The 13506-nt window shown below is 39.3% G+C and overlaps 1 protein-coding gene across 2 annotated transcripts in view; it reads left to right on the top strand.

Moving 5' to 3' along the window:
• Nucleotides 1-1559: 1559 nt before the first annotated feature.
• Nucleotides 1560-13506, top strand: part of FNDC3A (fibronectin type III domain containing 3A) — a 218972-nt gene continuing 207025 nt past the window's right edge. The window contains exon 1 of one of the 2 annotated variants that reach the window (XM_033176880.1): nucleotides 1560-1828. The gene's annotated coding sequence lies outside the window, so the exon portion shown is untranslated. Of the gene's footprint in view, nucleotides 1829-2215; nucleotides 2520-13506 lie in introns of those variants that run through there. The other variant, XM_033176881.1, reaches the window with a different exon arrangement.

Raw genomic sequence — 13506 nt, 5'->3', positions numbered from 1 at the left:
AAGCTCCTGAGTAGGAAGCAGAGTAGGAAAGTATTAGCTTAGCGGTAAGTTTGGAAACCACTAGCTTAGTCTCCGACCACGCATAGTTGGGCATTAAGATGGGGAAGCCACCCTATTCACCTACATTCTGATAAAATCCTCATACTTTGAAACAATATACAGTTATACTTCAATTATTCCAAGATCAACTTGCCAGCTGTCTGGAAGAGGGCCAAATCTAAAAGTTAAGAAAAGGAAACATCTCTCATAGGGAAAGAACTTCTGATAGTGAAGAGCAATGAAAATATCTCAAGATACCACTACCCTATTTACAACCAGAAGACAAGAAACCTCTCATTAGCTGGCTGCGGATATAAACATGCCATCAATCTTCACCTGAAGCCGCAGAGAAAACCAGGAGAGAAAGGAGAAAAGAATAAAAAATACAGTAAAGCAGAAAGAATAAGAGGAAGGATCAGAGTGGATAGAGGCAGATGAGGAGATGAAAAGCAGTGACAGATTTTAGAAGAGGTGATGAGAACATTCCAAAGAGGGAAAAGGGGAGAGCACCAAAGCAGGGATTCTATACACCGTAGCAATCCTCTGGGACTTGAACGTATGGCCAGGATATCGGTTTGAGGGTCAGTTATCAACAAAGGATTTCATTAACCATTGTATTCTTTAAGAATATAGAGAATAAGCACGTTTTAAAGATACTTCTGTAAAACAGTTTTTAAAATATAGCTATTTTAAAAGATCGCACAATTAATACACTGAAATAAATCCCGGACATGCAGCTTGTTAAATCCATCACCATTTTTGAAAGGGCACTTCCTGCGGTTGGACTCCCCGGCCCAAGGACTACCCCCTCCCCAGGTCTTCGGTGGCAACTGTAAGTCAGCAGCCCTCAGGCATTATTGCAGCGCCCCACATTGCTTCAGGTTCCAGGAAGCCGCTGCTGCGTTCACTTGTAAGTCTTCGTGCTGTTGTAAAAATTGAGGTTTTTCACGCGATTTGGCTGGCGAAGAGACCGCGAAGCCACTCCCCAAGTTTTCAACTGAGTAAATACCGAAATATTTTTGCTTGCTATCCAGATCCCGGGTTCGAAGTATTTGGGATTAGAAACCTCCCAGCTCATTTCAGAGGCTTCCTCGTCCTTGGCTGTAGTGTCTTTTAAAGCACCTGCCAGCCTTAAGTTCGGGGGCCTTCGGAAAGGGGCTGACAGGGTGCGTCTCGGGGGAGCCTTTTGAAATGTGGATTGAGAATTGTGTGAGTGGCTCTAGGAACCTCCATGAACTCCACTTTTCCTGAATGTGGCTCCGAGCCTGGCCACAGCGGATGCTACCACGAGCCAGGCGCAGCCGGGCCTGGGGAGAAAGCCGGAAGCCCAAGAGGGTGTGGGCGCTCCGGGAGCCGAACGCGGCCGCTCAGCCGCCACACGCCGGTGGCCCTGCGGGCACTCGCGTTCCGTGAGAGAGCCCCGGCGCCGCGGGCTCGAGGCGGGGGTTCGGGGTCCCGGCCGAGGGCGCCGTCGGCGGGGCCCGCGCAGCCGCACTCGGCGCGCTGACTTCGGGCTCCTCCTCCCGGCTCCGTAGTAAGCATGGCGGCGGCGGCGTTCGTGGTCCCTCGGGTGAAACAGAAAGCGGGAGCTACGCGGAGAGGGAGCGAAGAGAGGGGCTGAGGCGGCGGCGTCACTGCCAGGAAACAACCCCAACAGTCAGCGCGCCGGCGGCCGCGGCGGCCCTCAGAGCTGACTCTGCAGCTGAGGTAGAGAGAAAACGATCAGGAACCCTAAGAAGAGGCGCCAGAGGAGCCGCCGCCTTCTGCCTCAGAACGGCGTGAGTCGGAGGTGAGAGCGCGGGCACTCCCTCCGCGAAAGGCGGGGGACACCGAGCCGTCCCAACCCCGTCCCGCCCCGGAGGAGGCGCCGCGGAAACCGTTAGGCTGAGACTGAGGGCCGGGGCACCCTCCAGGGCTCGGCCCCGTCGAGGGACCCGGGCCACCCCTTTCTGTGGGCGCGCTGTGGGCAGAGGGGCAGTGGGGCCGGGGACAGGACCCGTCAACTAGTCTGGCACCTGCCGGGGCCGAGCCTTGCCAGGACGCGCTTGCGGGGGCGCGGCCGGGGGCGCCATCCAGCCCGAGGGAGGTGGTGCGGGTGCGCGGGCAGCCCTCCCCTCTGTCCCCCGCCTCCTCCCCGCGGCGAGCCGCGTAGCTCGGGAGGGCTCGGGGGCGGGGGCGGAATCCTTCCGAGAGGATCGCCCAGCACCCGCCGCGCCTTCGGCTTTGGACGCCCAGCAGCCGCCGAACTTGAACGCTTTTCTGAAGAGAGTTTCCCCCGCTCATCTTGGGGTTAAAACCTCGAAAACCCGCCCTCTGTGTTTGATCGTGCGTGGCTGCCTCCAGTACCTGGCAGTTCCTCTCCCCGGGCGAGTTAACCACCTGTTCAGTCGGGAGGTGGAATCGAGGCTGCAGTCCTCGCCCAGTTTTAACCTGAATCTTCGAACTTTTGACACGGCTTTGGAAACGACGTCATGTGTTAGGTAAAGGAAAATGAACAGATAATTTCGCTGTCAGATTGCGGGCAGAAGAGGGGCTGTTTTAATGGATTTGGTCGTTAATTGTTCTTTTATTCAACTGTTGGCGTTACAAGCCTTGGGATATTTGAGCGGGTGGAATGCGATGATTTGCCGGGGGTGCTAGAGATTGTGAATTCGAGATTTTCTTTTGTAAGGTTTTTACGTAAGTTCCTTTGGACACCTTTGTGTCTGACCATCCATTAAATAAGAGTCACAGGCTGATGAGATTTTTTTTCTTTCTACGATATAATCATTGTGTGTTCACTATGGGTTTTTAAAATTGAACAACATAATTATTTTGCTTCTTACTGTGGTCGTGTTTTTAGTTCTTGAAACCAAAGTGTGTATGCTTCTGTATTGTAGGAATGAAATAACAGTTGAACTCTTACTATAATATTTTATCACCATGCTGTTACCAGCTCCAGTACTAAACATATGCCACTCAGGAGTTTGAGCCATATGTTCGGCAGAAACGAATTGAGTTTTGTGGTTCTGATCTTGTGTTTGGATAAATATTTAGTTTTTGCGTATTTACTAACTCTTGTCATCTTGTATCACCTACAAATGTTCAAATGAGCTGAATCCCCTGCCTTTTGGATATTTTCTTGGTTGAATTAATTTTTCTTAAGTAATGAGATAAAGTACTCACTGAGACAGATGGTGGCCCAACAGAAAACAATGATGGATTTTTACCACATCTTTTGTAAAATATGACCTGAAATGTTGCTTTTAGCTTTGTAGCCTACTAATCTTGCTTTCTAATAACACCAGTTAGTGGGAAGAAGGGATGATGACAGGAGAAATATCTTATTAAATTTTTAATGTTAAATCTTATATTTAAATTTTTTAGCACTGCTACCTTAAATTTTACTATATTGTCTTGTTTCATTTCATAGATCATCTGTTAGTTTTCTATGTGTAGGTTAACTGGAAAATTTTTTATCCTAGGCTGGCTACCATTAGCCACCTGTATGCTTCTGAATTAACTCCCTCTTTTTCCCTTTCGTCTGAATCCTCCAAATCATTGAATGCTCAGGAAAAATAAAATCCTGGTTAACAGTGTCAAGCATAGTTATAAGAATAATTAATTTCTCCCAAATTAATGATAAGCATTAAAAAAAACATTCTAGGATTGTCTTCTTTTGGTGACGTCTGTCTTCACTTCCTCTCTCCATGTGAGTAATTGAGACCTGATTTATTTTAACACACATTTAATGATTCCTCTTTACTAGTCACATTTTTACAATATAATAGTAAGCATATTTTATTACTAATTTAAAAATTTCTCCCTCTTCCCTGACCAGCCAGACATAGCTAAGGGCTGAGAGATCCTTAACCTCCCGAAAAAAGGGAATGCATGATTCATATTTTCATTGTCTTACGTAGTTTTAGGCAAAAAGCATTTAATTTATACTTTATCCAGTTTTAGTAATATTTGCGCTGTTTTAAAACATTTGCATGTTTTAAAATGTTCATGACATCCAAGGCTTGTGTATTTTATAATCTGCCTGTATTTTTAAAATACAATTTGATGAAATAACCAAAAGGGTTTTTTTTAAAAAAATTGTTGGTGCATTTTTGAATGAAAACGAATCTAGATCGTGTCTTTGAGAATGGTGTAGGAATATGCACATGATTTCCTATTTTATTAGCCAGATAACTAATTGGTGTTTCTGGGTTTTTTTTTTTTTTTAAGCAATGCCTAGCAGACTTCAAATAAATTCACAATATTGTAATTCCAAAGGTTTAGAATATGGTGCATATTTATTCCATTGAGCCTTTTACTGCTTCAGTTTTATCACATTGCAAAAGAAGAAATATGGCCCCATGTGTATTAATGTCAAGAACTACTTATTAAAAGGAAATTAGTGGCCATTAATGTTAAAAGGCAAATTTTGTACTTTTACATTATTGTGAGCTTTTATAATTTTCTTAATATTTTGGTCTTATTTCAGAGAATTATTCAGTAGTCTCTTTTTATATCTAGATTTATTCTTACCTTTCTATCTTCCCACTATTGTGATTTTGCTTGTCTTTAATATATACTTTCAAGTTTTCTGTGTAGCCTATGGTCTTCCATCAGGTTCCTTAGTGGGTGTCATCTTTCGATCTTTCCAATCACTTATCACCTGTTTACCAGTCCTTGGGCTATTTTTTCCTCCAAGATTGAGAACTGCCTCTGGGAGGTGGCATGTGCTTACAGGGTGATGTGATGTTATTAAAGTGGGGATGCAGACATAGTGTGAAGTCTTCCTTCCTTCAGGTAGTTTACAAACTAGTTGGGGGTACTAGACTAATAGTATCACTAGCCAAAAATATAATATGGTATTATTAAGTTGTGTGACACCAACTGGAATTTAAAGGAAAGTGAAGCCAGTGAGGGCTAGAAAAATCCTGGAAGGCATTTGGAGGAAGTCAGAGGAAACTTAGAAACGATTTAGATAACAAAGAGAAAGGCATTCCAAAAGAGATTCACAGGCAGAGTTGGAAGTAGTAGTAGAATAAAGTAGTCCAAGAGCATCCAAGGACAGAAATTGGGACGAAGAAAGAAAGTTAGGTCGAGATGTTAGCTTAAGCACCAGGGCATCAGAAGAGGAAAATAGGTAGAGCAGGACAAGACAGTTTGTATCATTAGGAACCTATCACTGAAAGAACTATACCTCAGCTTTGACATATTAATAGCTTAAGCTTTATGTGTAATGGATAGCTTGTATGTGTCTGTTTATATGGCTTAGATCAGGGGTTGGCAAACTTTTTCTGTGGAGTGCTAGATGATCAAATATTTTAGGTTTTGCAGGCCATTTACACTCTTGGTTGAATGTTCCTGTTTGTTTTTTGTAATCTTTTAAAAACATAATTTTTTTTTTTTTTTTTGGTGATGGAGTCTTGCTCGGTCGCCCACGCTGGAGTGCAGTGGCCGGATCTCAGCTCACTGCAAGCTCTGCCTCCCAGGTTTACACCATTCTCCTGCCTTAGCCTCCCGAGTAGCTGGGACTACAGGTGCCCACCACCTCACCCGGCTAGTTTTTTGTATTTTTTAGTAGAGAGGGGGTTTCACCGTGTTAGCCAGGATGATCTCGATCTCCTGATCTCGTGATCCGCGCGTCTCGGCCTCCCAAAGTACTGGGACTACAGGCTTGAGCCACTGCGCCCAGCCAAAAACATAATTTTTACATTGTTGTCTCAAGAGCCAAACAAAAACAAGCGATCTGTGGACTGGATTTGGCCAGGGGACCTAGTTTGCTGACTCCTAGGTAATAATTGGCAAAGTAATTGTCCATATAGCCCATACCATGAAATGTCTTGTATCATCTTGTCTATGTGGTGGTTTGGTGCGTTTTATGACTATCATGTATATATTTTTCCTTAAGTTATCCTAAAAGAAAATATGCAGAAATAAGTGCTACTGTAATTGTTATTTTGTGGCCAGACTTCTAACAAGAGCCTAGAATAGGTCTCAGAATTAGGAAGTGAAAGATGAAAAGCCTTTGAGTCAGGCCTTACTACAGTGAAAATAGCTACACAGTGGCTTGATTTAGATTTGTATAAGAGTAGGTATATCAGCTGCCTGTGCTGGTTTTACATTTTTTTAAACACAGCTGGCAGGTTAAAAACCTTGTCTAGGGTGCTGGTGGTCTATAAGTGACAACAGGGGAGCAGGCAGTGGGGAACTTTGTTTTTAGAAGTAGTCTAGGATGAGTTAATAAAGGGACAAACAGTTGGAAATTCTGCAGTACTCAAGGAAGAATCACTATGTTATGGAACAGTCTAATAATTGATACATTGATGAGCTTGAGTCATCAAGAAAAGATTGTATCATGTTCACATTGAGGCATGGAAGGAAGACCTAGAGATCTCTTTACAAATATTTCAATTAAGATTATTTTAAGATAAGTTATGGTGATTTAAAGGAGATAAATATCAGTTATTTTGAAAAGTAATTTACATGAAACATCTCTGAAGTTTTTAAATTTGTAGATACGTATTTCTAAGGCAGTTCTGTTTTCTTCAGTATACTATGGTTCATGTGCCATTACCGGGTGGATAGTGATGCCTCAGGCTATGGCTGCACAAATCAATTGGCTGGGGCTACTGTATTTTTTGTGGCATCAAGAGAGTAAGAATACATCATGAGAGCATTTTTTCATTAAGCAGGCATCAGTACGTTCCGTATATCGGGGTTAGTAGTAGGTGCTGGAAAAAGTACAGATGTATAAGATGGGAAGCTACCTGGATGAAATCAATGATGTTTCTTTCTTCCTGTTAAAAACATTAAAACTAACCAAACAAAATAATGAAACTTAACTTTTGTACTTTATTTTGTTATTAGCATTTTTCATACTTAGGAAGTACATACACTACCACAATTTTAAGGCAGTATAAACCTTTTGATTTAAATAACAGCCTTCATAAATTGCTACTTAATACAATTTATACTTTTTAAATTTTACTTTAAGGAGAAATTCATGCCCTCCCTGTTTTTTTGTGAATGCTTGAAACAGCTTCACCATTCCAGCTGTTTCTGTTTGCTAAACAGGAGATAAAGTACCTTGGATGGTAACTCAAAAGTCTAAATCTGAGTTTCAACTTCACCACTTATTAGCTATATAATTTTGGGTTAGTTTCTTGCAATCTTGGTTTTCTAAGCATTAAAATGGAGAATAATATCTATCCTGTTTTCCTCACAGATATTGTGAGAACCCACAGAGATGTTGGAAACCATAAAAACATGAAAGTACATACTTTCATGCAGTGCAGTGGCCGGATCTCAGCTCACTACGCTTTCCTTCTTTCCAGTGGCTGTGGGATTGGAGAAGAATAAGATAAATAAGTTATAGTAAATTTGTTGCTAACAATCTGTGTAAATTATTGATTTCCTTATAAGTGTATGAATACATTCATTAGGTTAAATTGTTGATATTTTAAAGTTTTTGACCTCAGTGGCAATTTCATATGGTTTGACCTATTGCATTACAAAACTATGGCTATAATCACTGCCCTATATATAAAAATGTTATTGCACTTAAACGAAAATACATTATAACTTATTTAAATAGCATAATATTTAGGTTAATAGGTTACATTAATACTACTATATTGGAAGCAATGCAGCCTTTTTTTTTCTTTTTCTTTTTCTTTCTTTTTTTTTTTTTTTTCTGAGACGGAGTCTCGCTCTGTCGCCCAGGCTGGAGTGCAGTGGCCGGATCTCAGCTCACTGCAAGCTCCGCCTCCCGCGTTCGCGCCATTCTCCTGCCTCAGCCTCCAGAGTAGCTGGGACTACAGGCGCCCGCCACCTCGCCCGGCTAATTTTTTGTATTTTTAGTAGAGACAGGGTTTCACCGTGTTAGCCAGGATGGTCTCGATCTCCTGACCTCGTGATCCGCCCGTCTCGGCCTCCCAAAGTGCTGGGATTACAGGCTTGAGCCACCGCGCCCGGCCTCTTTTTTTTTTTTTATTGAGACGGAATCTCGCTCTGTCACCCAGGCTGGAGTGCTGTGGCCGGATCTCAGCTCACTGCAAGCTCCGCCTCCCGGGTTCACGCCATTCTCCTGTCTCAGCCTCCCGGGTAGCTGGGACTACAGGCGCCGCCACGTCGCCCGGCTAGTTTTTTGTATTTTGTAGTAGAGAGGGGGTTTCACCGTGTTAGCCAGGATGGTCTCGATCTCCTGACCTCGTGATCCGCCCGCTCGGCCTCCCAAATGGGATTACAGGCTTGAGCCACCGCGTCCGGCCTCCTTTTTTTTTCTTTAAAAAAAAAAAAAAAAAGACCAGAGTTCAAGCTTTATCCTCCAAAATTCTGTAAACATAGTATGTTTCCAGTAAACATTCAGTTTACTCAAAAGTTTTAACATCTTTCTTGGCAAAGAGAATGCATATACAAATTTTCCATTCTTATTAATCTTTCAGTACGGTTCATATCCAGTGCCTCTGTCCCTTTTTGTAAGGGAAACTGATCATCTCTGTCGAACAACTTCAGCTGTTCTTTCCATAGTGGGGCAAAAATATGCAAAAAGTGCATTCCTTATGATTTTCTTTTTTCAAGGGGAAGACTGTTTCTGTATTTATAGTAATAAGGTCTACTTGTTGAGCTCATTGAATTTTAGGCCCTATACTTGCTTATTTTAAAAATCCTGTGCAAACCTATCAGATATAAGGTGGTATTTTCATTTTACAGATGAACTATACTTCTGATTGACTTCCATATCTCTTCCTCCCTCACTTGATTTCTCTTATGGACTAATTGCTGGAAATACAAAGTGCAATGTATACTTTGAAGTAAGCCTTGGTGTGAAAGTTACCTAAGTTTGGTAAATTAGATTGTGTATGTTAATCAGCCTCTATCAGAAATCCTGGGAAAAAAAGGGTTGTATCTGTTTTTTTCCTCAGAATCCATATTTTCATATATATTTGAACTTTTTAAAAGTTAAATGATTTCGCTTCACTGTCTACTTCTTCAGTGAGGGATTACTTTAATTGGTTTATGTATATTGTCTTCTAAACCTACAGACACATAATTTGGGAGGCAAAAAAATCTTCTTACTTCTCTAGGGGTTCTAAACAGATATTTAAGTACACTTTAAATCACAGTTTACACTTTTATTAGAAAATAGGTACGTGCTTTGCTTTGTAGAAGTGTGTGTCATATACAGCAGCTACTTTTGTTGAGCCATAACTTGAAGAATTCGTTATTTCGTTTACTTTAAAATCAGTTTTTCTTAAGATTTGCCTAAATAAAAAGTGAAAAATAAAAATTTATGATTTTATTAGGTTTAAATCTTCTAGTTTCTTTTTTTTTTTGGTTTTCTTAAGACAGACATTCTCAATTATGCCTTTGTTCTTATGACTTGATTTTTTTCCGTGTAATATTTTCATTTGCATTATATACTTTAAAAAAACCATTTTTAGCATAGTACCTTCATAGTTTATGAAGTACCTTTTTGTTTCTTTAGTAATTATTAGGATCAGCTTTTCTCGATGCTTCAGATTGATATTCCTTAAATGCCATAGTTTGTTAGCAGTTTTGTTTTAATCACTTGAACCTTACTAAAACTGGCCTAATGTGTGTGATAGAGTAGCCTTTGGGTAAGTAGTAGGGCAACTGCCCCTGCAACCATCTTTTAGGCTGGATATTTAAAAAACATGAATTTATTCCGATCATTCCCCAGTTTTAGAAATTGAAATCACAACACAATTCCTGCTGCCTTAATTATAATTTCCTTTGTCTTTGAGAGTCCATACTCTGTTACTATCCTATTGTGTCAACATTTCTTACCTCTTTACAACTTTGTAATATAGTATAGAGAACATGTTTCACATTAGGCAGCCATAGGATTGTTGACTTCTCATACTGGCTATATAGAAACACGAGTGTGCTGCTTCACCTGTGTGAGCCTTGGTTCTTTCATTTTACAGTGTAGTAATAATAGTATCTGTCTCCTAACATAGACTACAAGAATTAAAAGATCCTATTTAGCATGACAAGTAAAATGCTTGCCATAGCATATTTGTATCTAGAACTTTGACATACATGCCTAATCATTGTCACTCAGGCATCCTGCGTATCATTCATTTATTCATTTGTCCATCATTTGTTGAACATTTAAAATGTCCTAGATACTTAGAATATGAATGTCGAATGTCGCAAAAATGAATGTCACACTTTCTCCCCGTTAGAAATTTACAGAACAGGATGAGAGATAATGATATGTAAATAAATACATATTTTTAAATAATTAAAATATGTCGGGTCTTTTCACTTGTATGAGTCCTTCCTGTCTTTTAATATTTAACTGTTAATTGTTTCCATAATACCGACAGAATATCTGGTTGTATATATCATACTGTAATGTATATATATATTTTTACTTATCTAAATCAGCTATTCAACTATGAACTTGAGTTTGACAAGTACTGCTGGAGTCAGCAACTTTTTTTTAATATAAGAGAAGATAGTAAATATTTTAGGCATTGTGGGCCATATGGGCTCAGTTGCAACTACTTAAACTGTGCTATAGGAGCACAAAAACAGCCATAGAAACAATGGACGTGACCGTGTTCCTATTAAACATCATTTACGAAACTAGGCAGCAGACCATATTGGGCCTACAGGCTTTAGTTTGCTAACCTCTGCAATGCTGCATGCATACCCTGTGCTTGACAAATAAAAGGCACTTAGTAAATAATATGATTAATAGGTGTTAAACACTTTGTATGTTCTGGGTGCTATTGCAAAAAACTTTGCATAAGTTTACTTAAGCCTTACAACATCTCTCTGCAGTAGATACTATCATCACCAAATGTCATAGAGTAATAATAGAAGTAGTTTCATTAAAAGGTAGGAACATGACGTTGGTCCAGAAGTCTTAGGCAATACATTAAGAACAAGAAAAATAACCTGTAAAGAAAGGGGGGAAGTGTATCACTATTATTATTTAGAGTTGATGTGACTGCTTACAAATACAAATAAATATAATACAAATACAAATAAAAAATACGAGATAATGGAAAATGATTTGACTTAAAGAATTTCAGTAAGCTGACTGGCTATAAAATAAAGTTAGAAAATTCATTAGCCTTCTTATATATCAACAATAACCAACTATGAAATACAGTAATAAGAAGTAGCAGCCTAAACTGTAAAATACTTAAGATTTTAAAATGTATAAAAGCTATGTGAAGAAAACTGCAAAAACATGTGAATGGATGGAAGAATATTCCTGAATGTGTCAGCTTAATGCTATAAAAATGGCAGCTTTTACTAAATTATTCTGCAAAGTCAATGTAGTTCTAATCAGAAATTCAACAGGATTTTAAAAATGGAATTTGACAAACTGATGGTTCAAGTTTTGAGAAGGGAGCTTGCACAAGAATGGCCAAGTAAATTTCAAAAAAAGTATAATAAATGGGAATATACCCATCAAAGGTCAAAACATTATAAAATTACAAGTATTAAAATAAGAATTTGGGGTAGGAATAGGCATATTGATCAAAGGAATAGAATAATAAATTCAGGAGAAGATCCATGGATAAAGAAGAATTGTATGATAAATGAATGTGTAATGGAAGAACTAGTCTATAAAGGGTCTAATTGAAGTAAATCTGTCTAATTGAAGTAAAGATAGTTGGGTACCCACTTCATGACACTCTCAAAACTAAGTTTCAGGTGGACTAAATGGTTTTGTTTTGTTTTGTTTTTTGTTTTTGTTTGTTGTTTGTTTGTTTGTCTTTGAGACAGAGTCTCGCTCTGTCGCCAGGCTAGAGTGCAGTGGTGTGATCTCGGCTCGCTGCAAGCTCCGCCTCCTGGGTTCAAGCAATTCTCCTGCCTCAGCCTCCCGAGTAGCTGGGCTTACAGCTGCTCACCACCACGCCCAGCTAATTTTTGTACTTTTAGTAGAGACAGGGTTTCACCATTGGCCAGATGGTCTCTATCTCTTGACCTTGTGATCCACCTGCCTCGGCCTCCCAAAGTGCTGGGATTACAGGCGTTAGCCACCGCGCCCGGCCCCAGCTGGACTAAATGTTGATAAATAAAAAATGTTTATTATTATTATTTTTTATTATACTTTAAGTTCTAGGGTACGTGTGCACAATGTACAGGTTTGTTACATATGTATACATGTGCCATGTTGGTGTGCTGCACCCATTAACTCGAATGACGAAACTTTTAAAAGTTAATTTTAAAAATTGTTGGAGTAGAGAAGGCTTTTAAGTGAGACATCAAACTTAGATGCCATTTAAAAAGGAGGGCAAACAATAGACTGGGATAAAATATTTGACATGTAATAGACAGAATTAATATTCAAGGTATATAAGGTGTAACTACAAATCAATATGAAAAAACCTGATGGAAAATGGGAAAGAATGTAAGCAGGAAATTTATAGAGGTAGAAATACAGGTAACCTGTTAAGTTTTGAAGAAATATTATTGAACCGAATATAAATAGCTTCATCTTTTTAGGAGAAAAATTTGGCAGTATCTGTCCATTTTAAATGTACATTCTCCTGAACCAGAAGTTTTATTTCTATATGTCTGTAATATAGAAATGCTATCATACGTTAATAGAGAGTATTGCATGATTATTCCATGCAGAGGAGAAAGTGTATGAAGGGATACTGGAAGTAATAAGGTCATCATTAGAACAGTTAAATTATGGTGTGCCTTTATACCATAATATTAGATACTTATGAAAAAACATGAAATAGACATAGATGTACTTCTTAAGATATTTTACATGAAAGGGCAAGATACATATAATACATACACAAAGACACAGTTCATACACAAAAAAATACAATACACAAAAGCAGTGTATATGTTTTCACTTATGTAACAACCAATCCCAGAAAACCTAATACACAAGTAAGTGCAGAGAAAAAGACTGGAAGGGTACACCACAGTTGTTAGCCATAGAAATAGAAGCTGGATTAGGGGTCAGGAAAGAGTTAAAAACAATGTTTGTATGTATATTTTCAAGTATAAGCAAGTACAGCCTTGGTGATATAACAAACATAACAACACATGCAAGGCTTTGTTATGATTGGTCCTGATTAGGTCCTTTCCTTCTGGGTGGACAGCTTTGATTTATGTCAGTTTTCCCTGCGTAATTTTTAATAGCACTTCCTTTCACTTGCAGAAGCTTCCCAGTTGGTGTCTGAAGTCATTGGTGTTTTTAGAAATAGCAATTTCAGTATAGTGTTGGATCTGAAATGGTGTTAAAGTGGGTTAAAGAAGTGAGAATTCTACCAGTGACTCTTAACCTCTATAACCACAACTGCCAACCAAGACAAAATAAAGTGCTTTTTATTTTCAGAGTTTCTGTTATAAAAACACTTTGCTTTTTTAAATATAAAGTTATAATTTTGAATGTAGTTTTTTTCAAGTCCCATATTTCTGAATATTTTGATCCTCCCCTTTAATATTAGAACCTAATATTTTAAGACAGTTAATGAT

This window comes from Trachypithecus francoisi, unplaced genomic scaffold, assembly GCF_009764315.1.
Source record: "Trachypithecus francoisi isolate TF-2019V2 unplaced genomic scaffold, Tfra_2.0 Lachesis_group18, whole genome shotgun sequence".
In the NCBI taxonomy this organism is placed as follows: Eukaryota; Metazoa; Chordata; class Mammalia; order Primates; family Cercopithecidae; genus Trachypithecus; species Trachypithecus francoisi.
The sequence above is the reverse complement of the archived record's forward strand: the minus strand, read 5'-3'. Positions and strand labels throughout refer to the sequence as shown.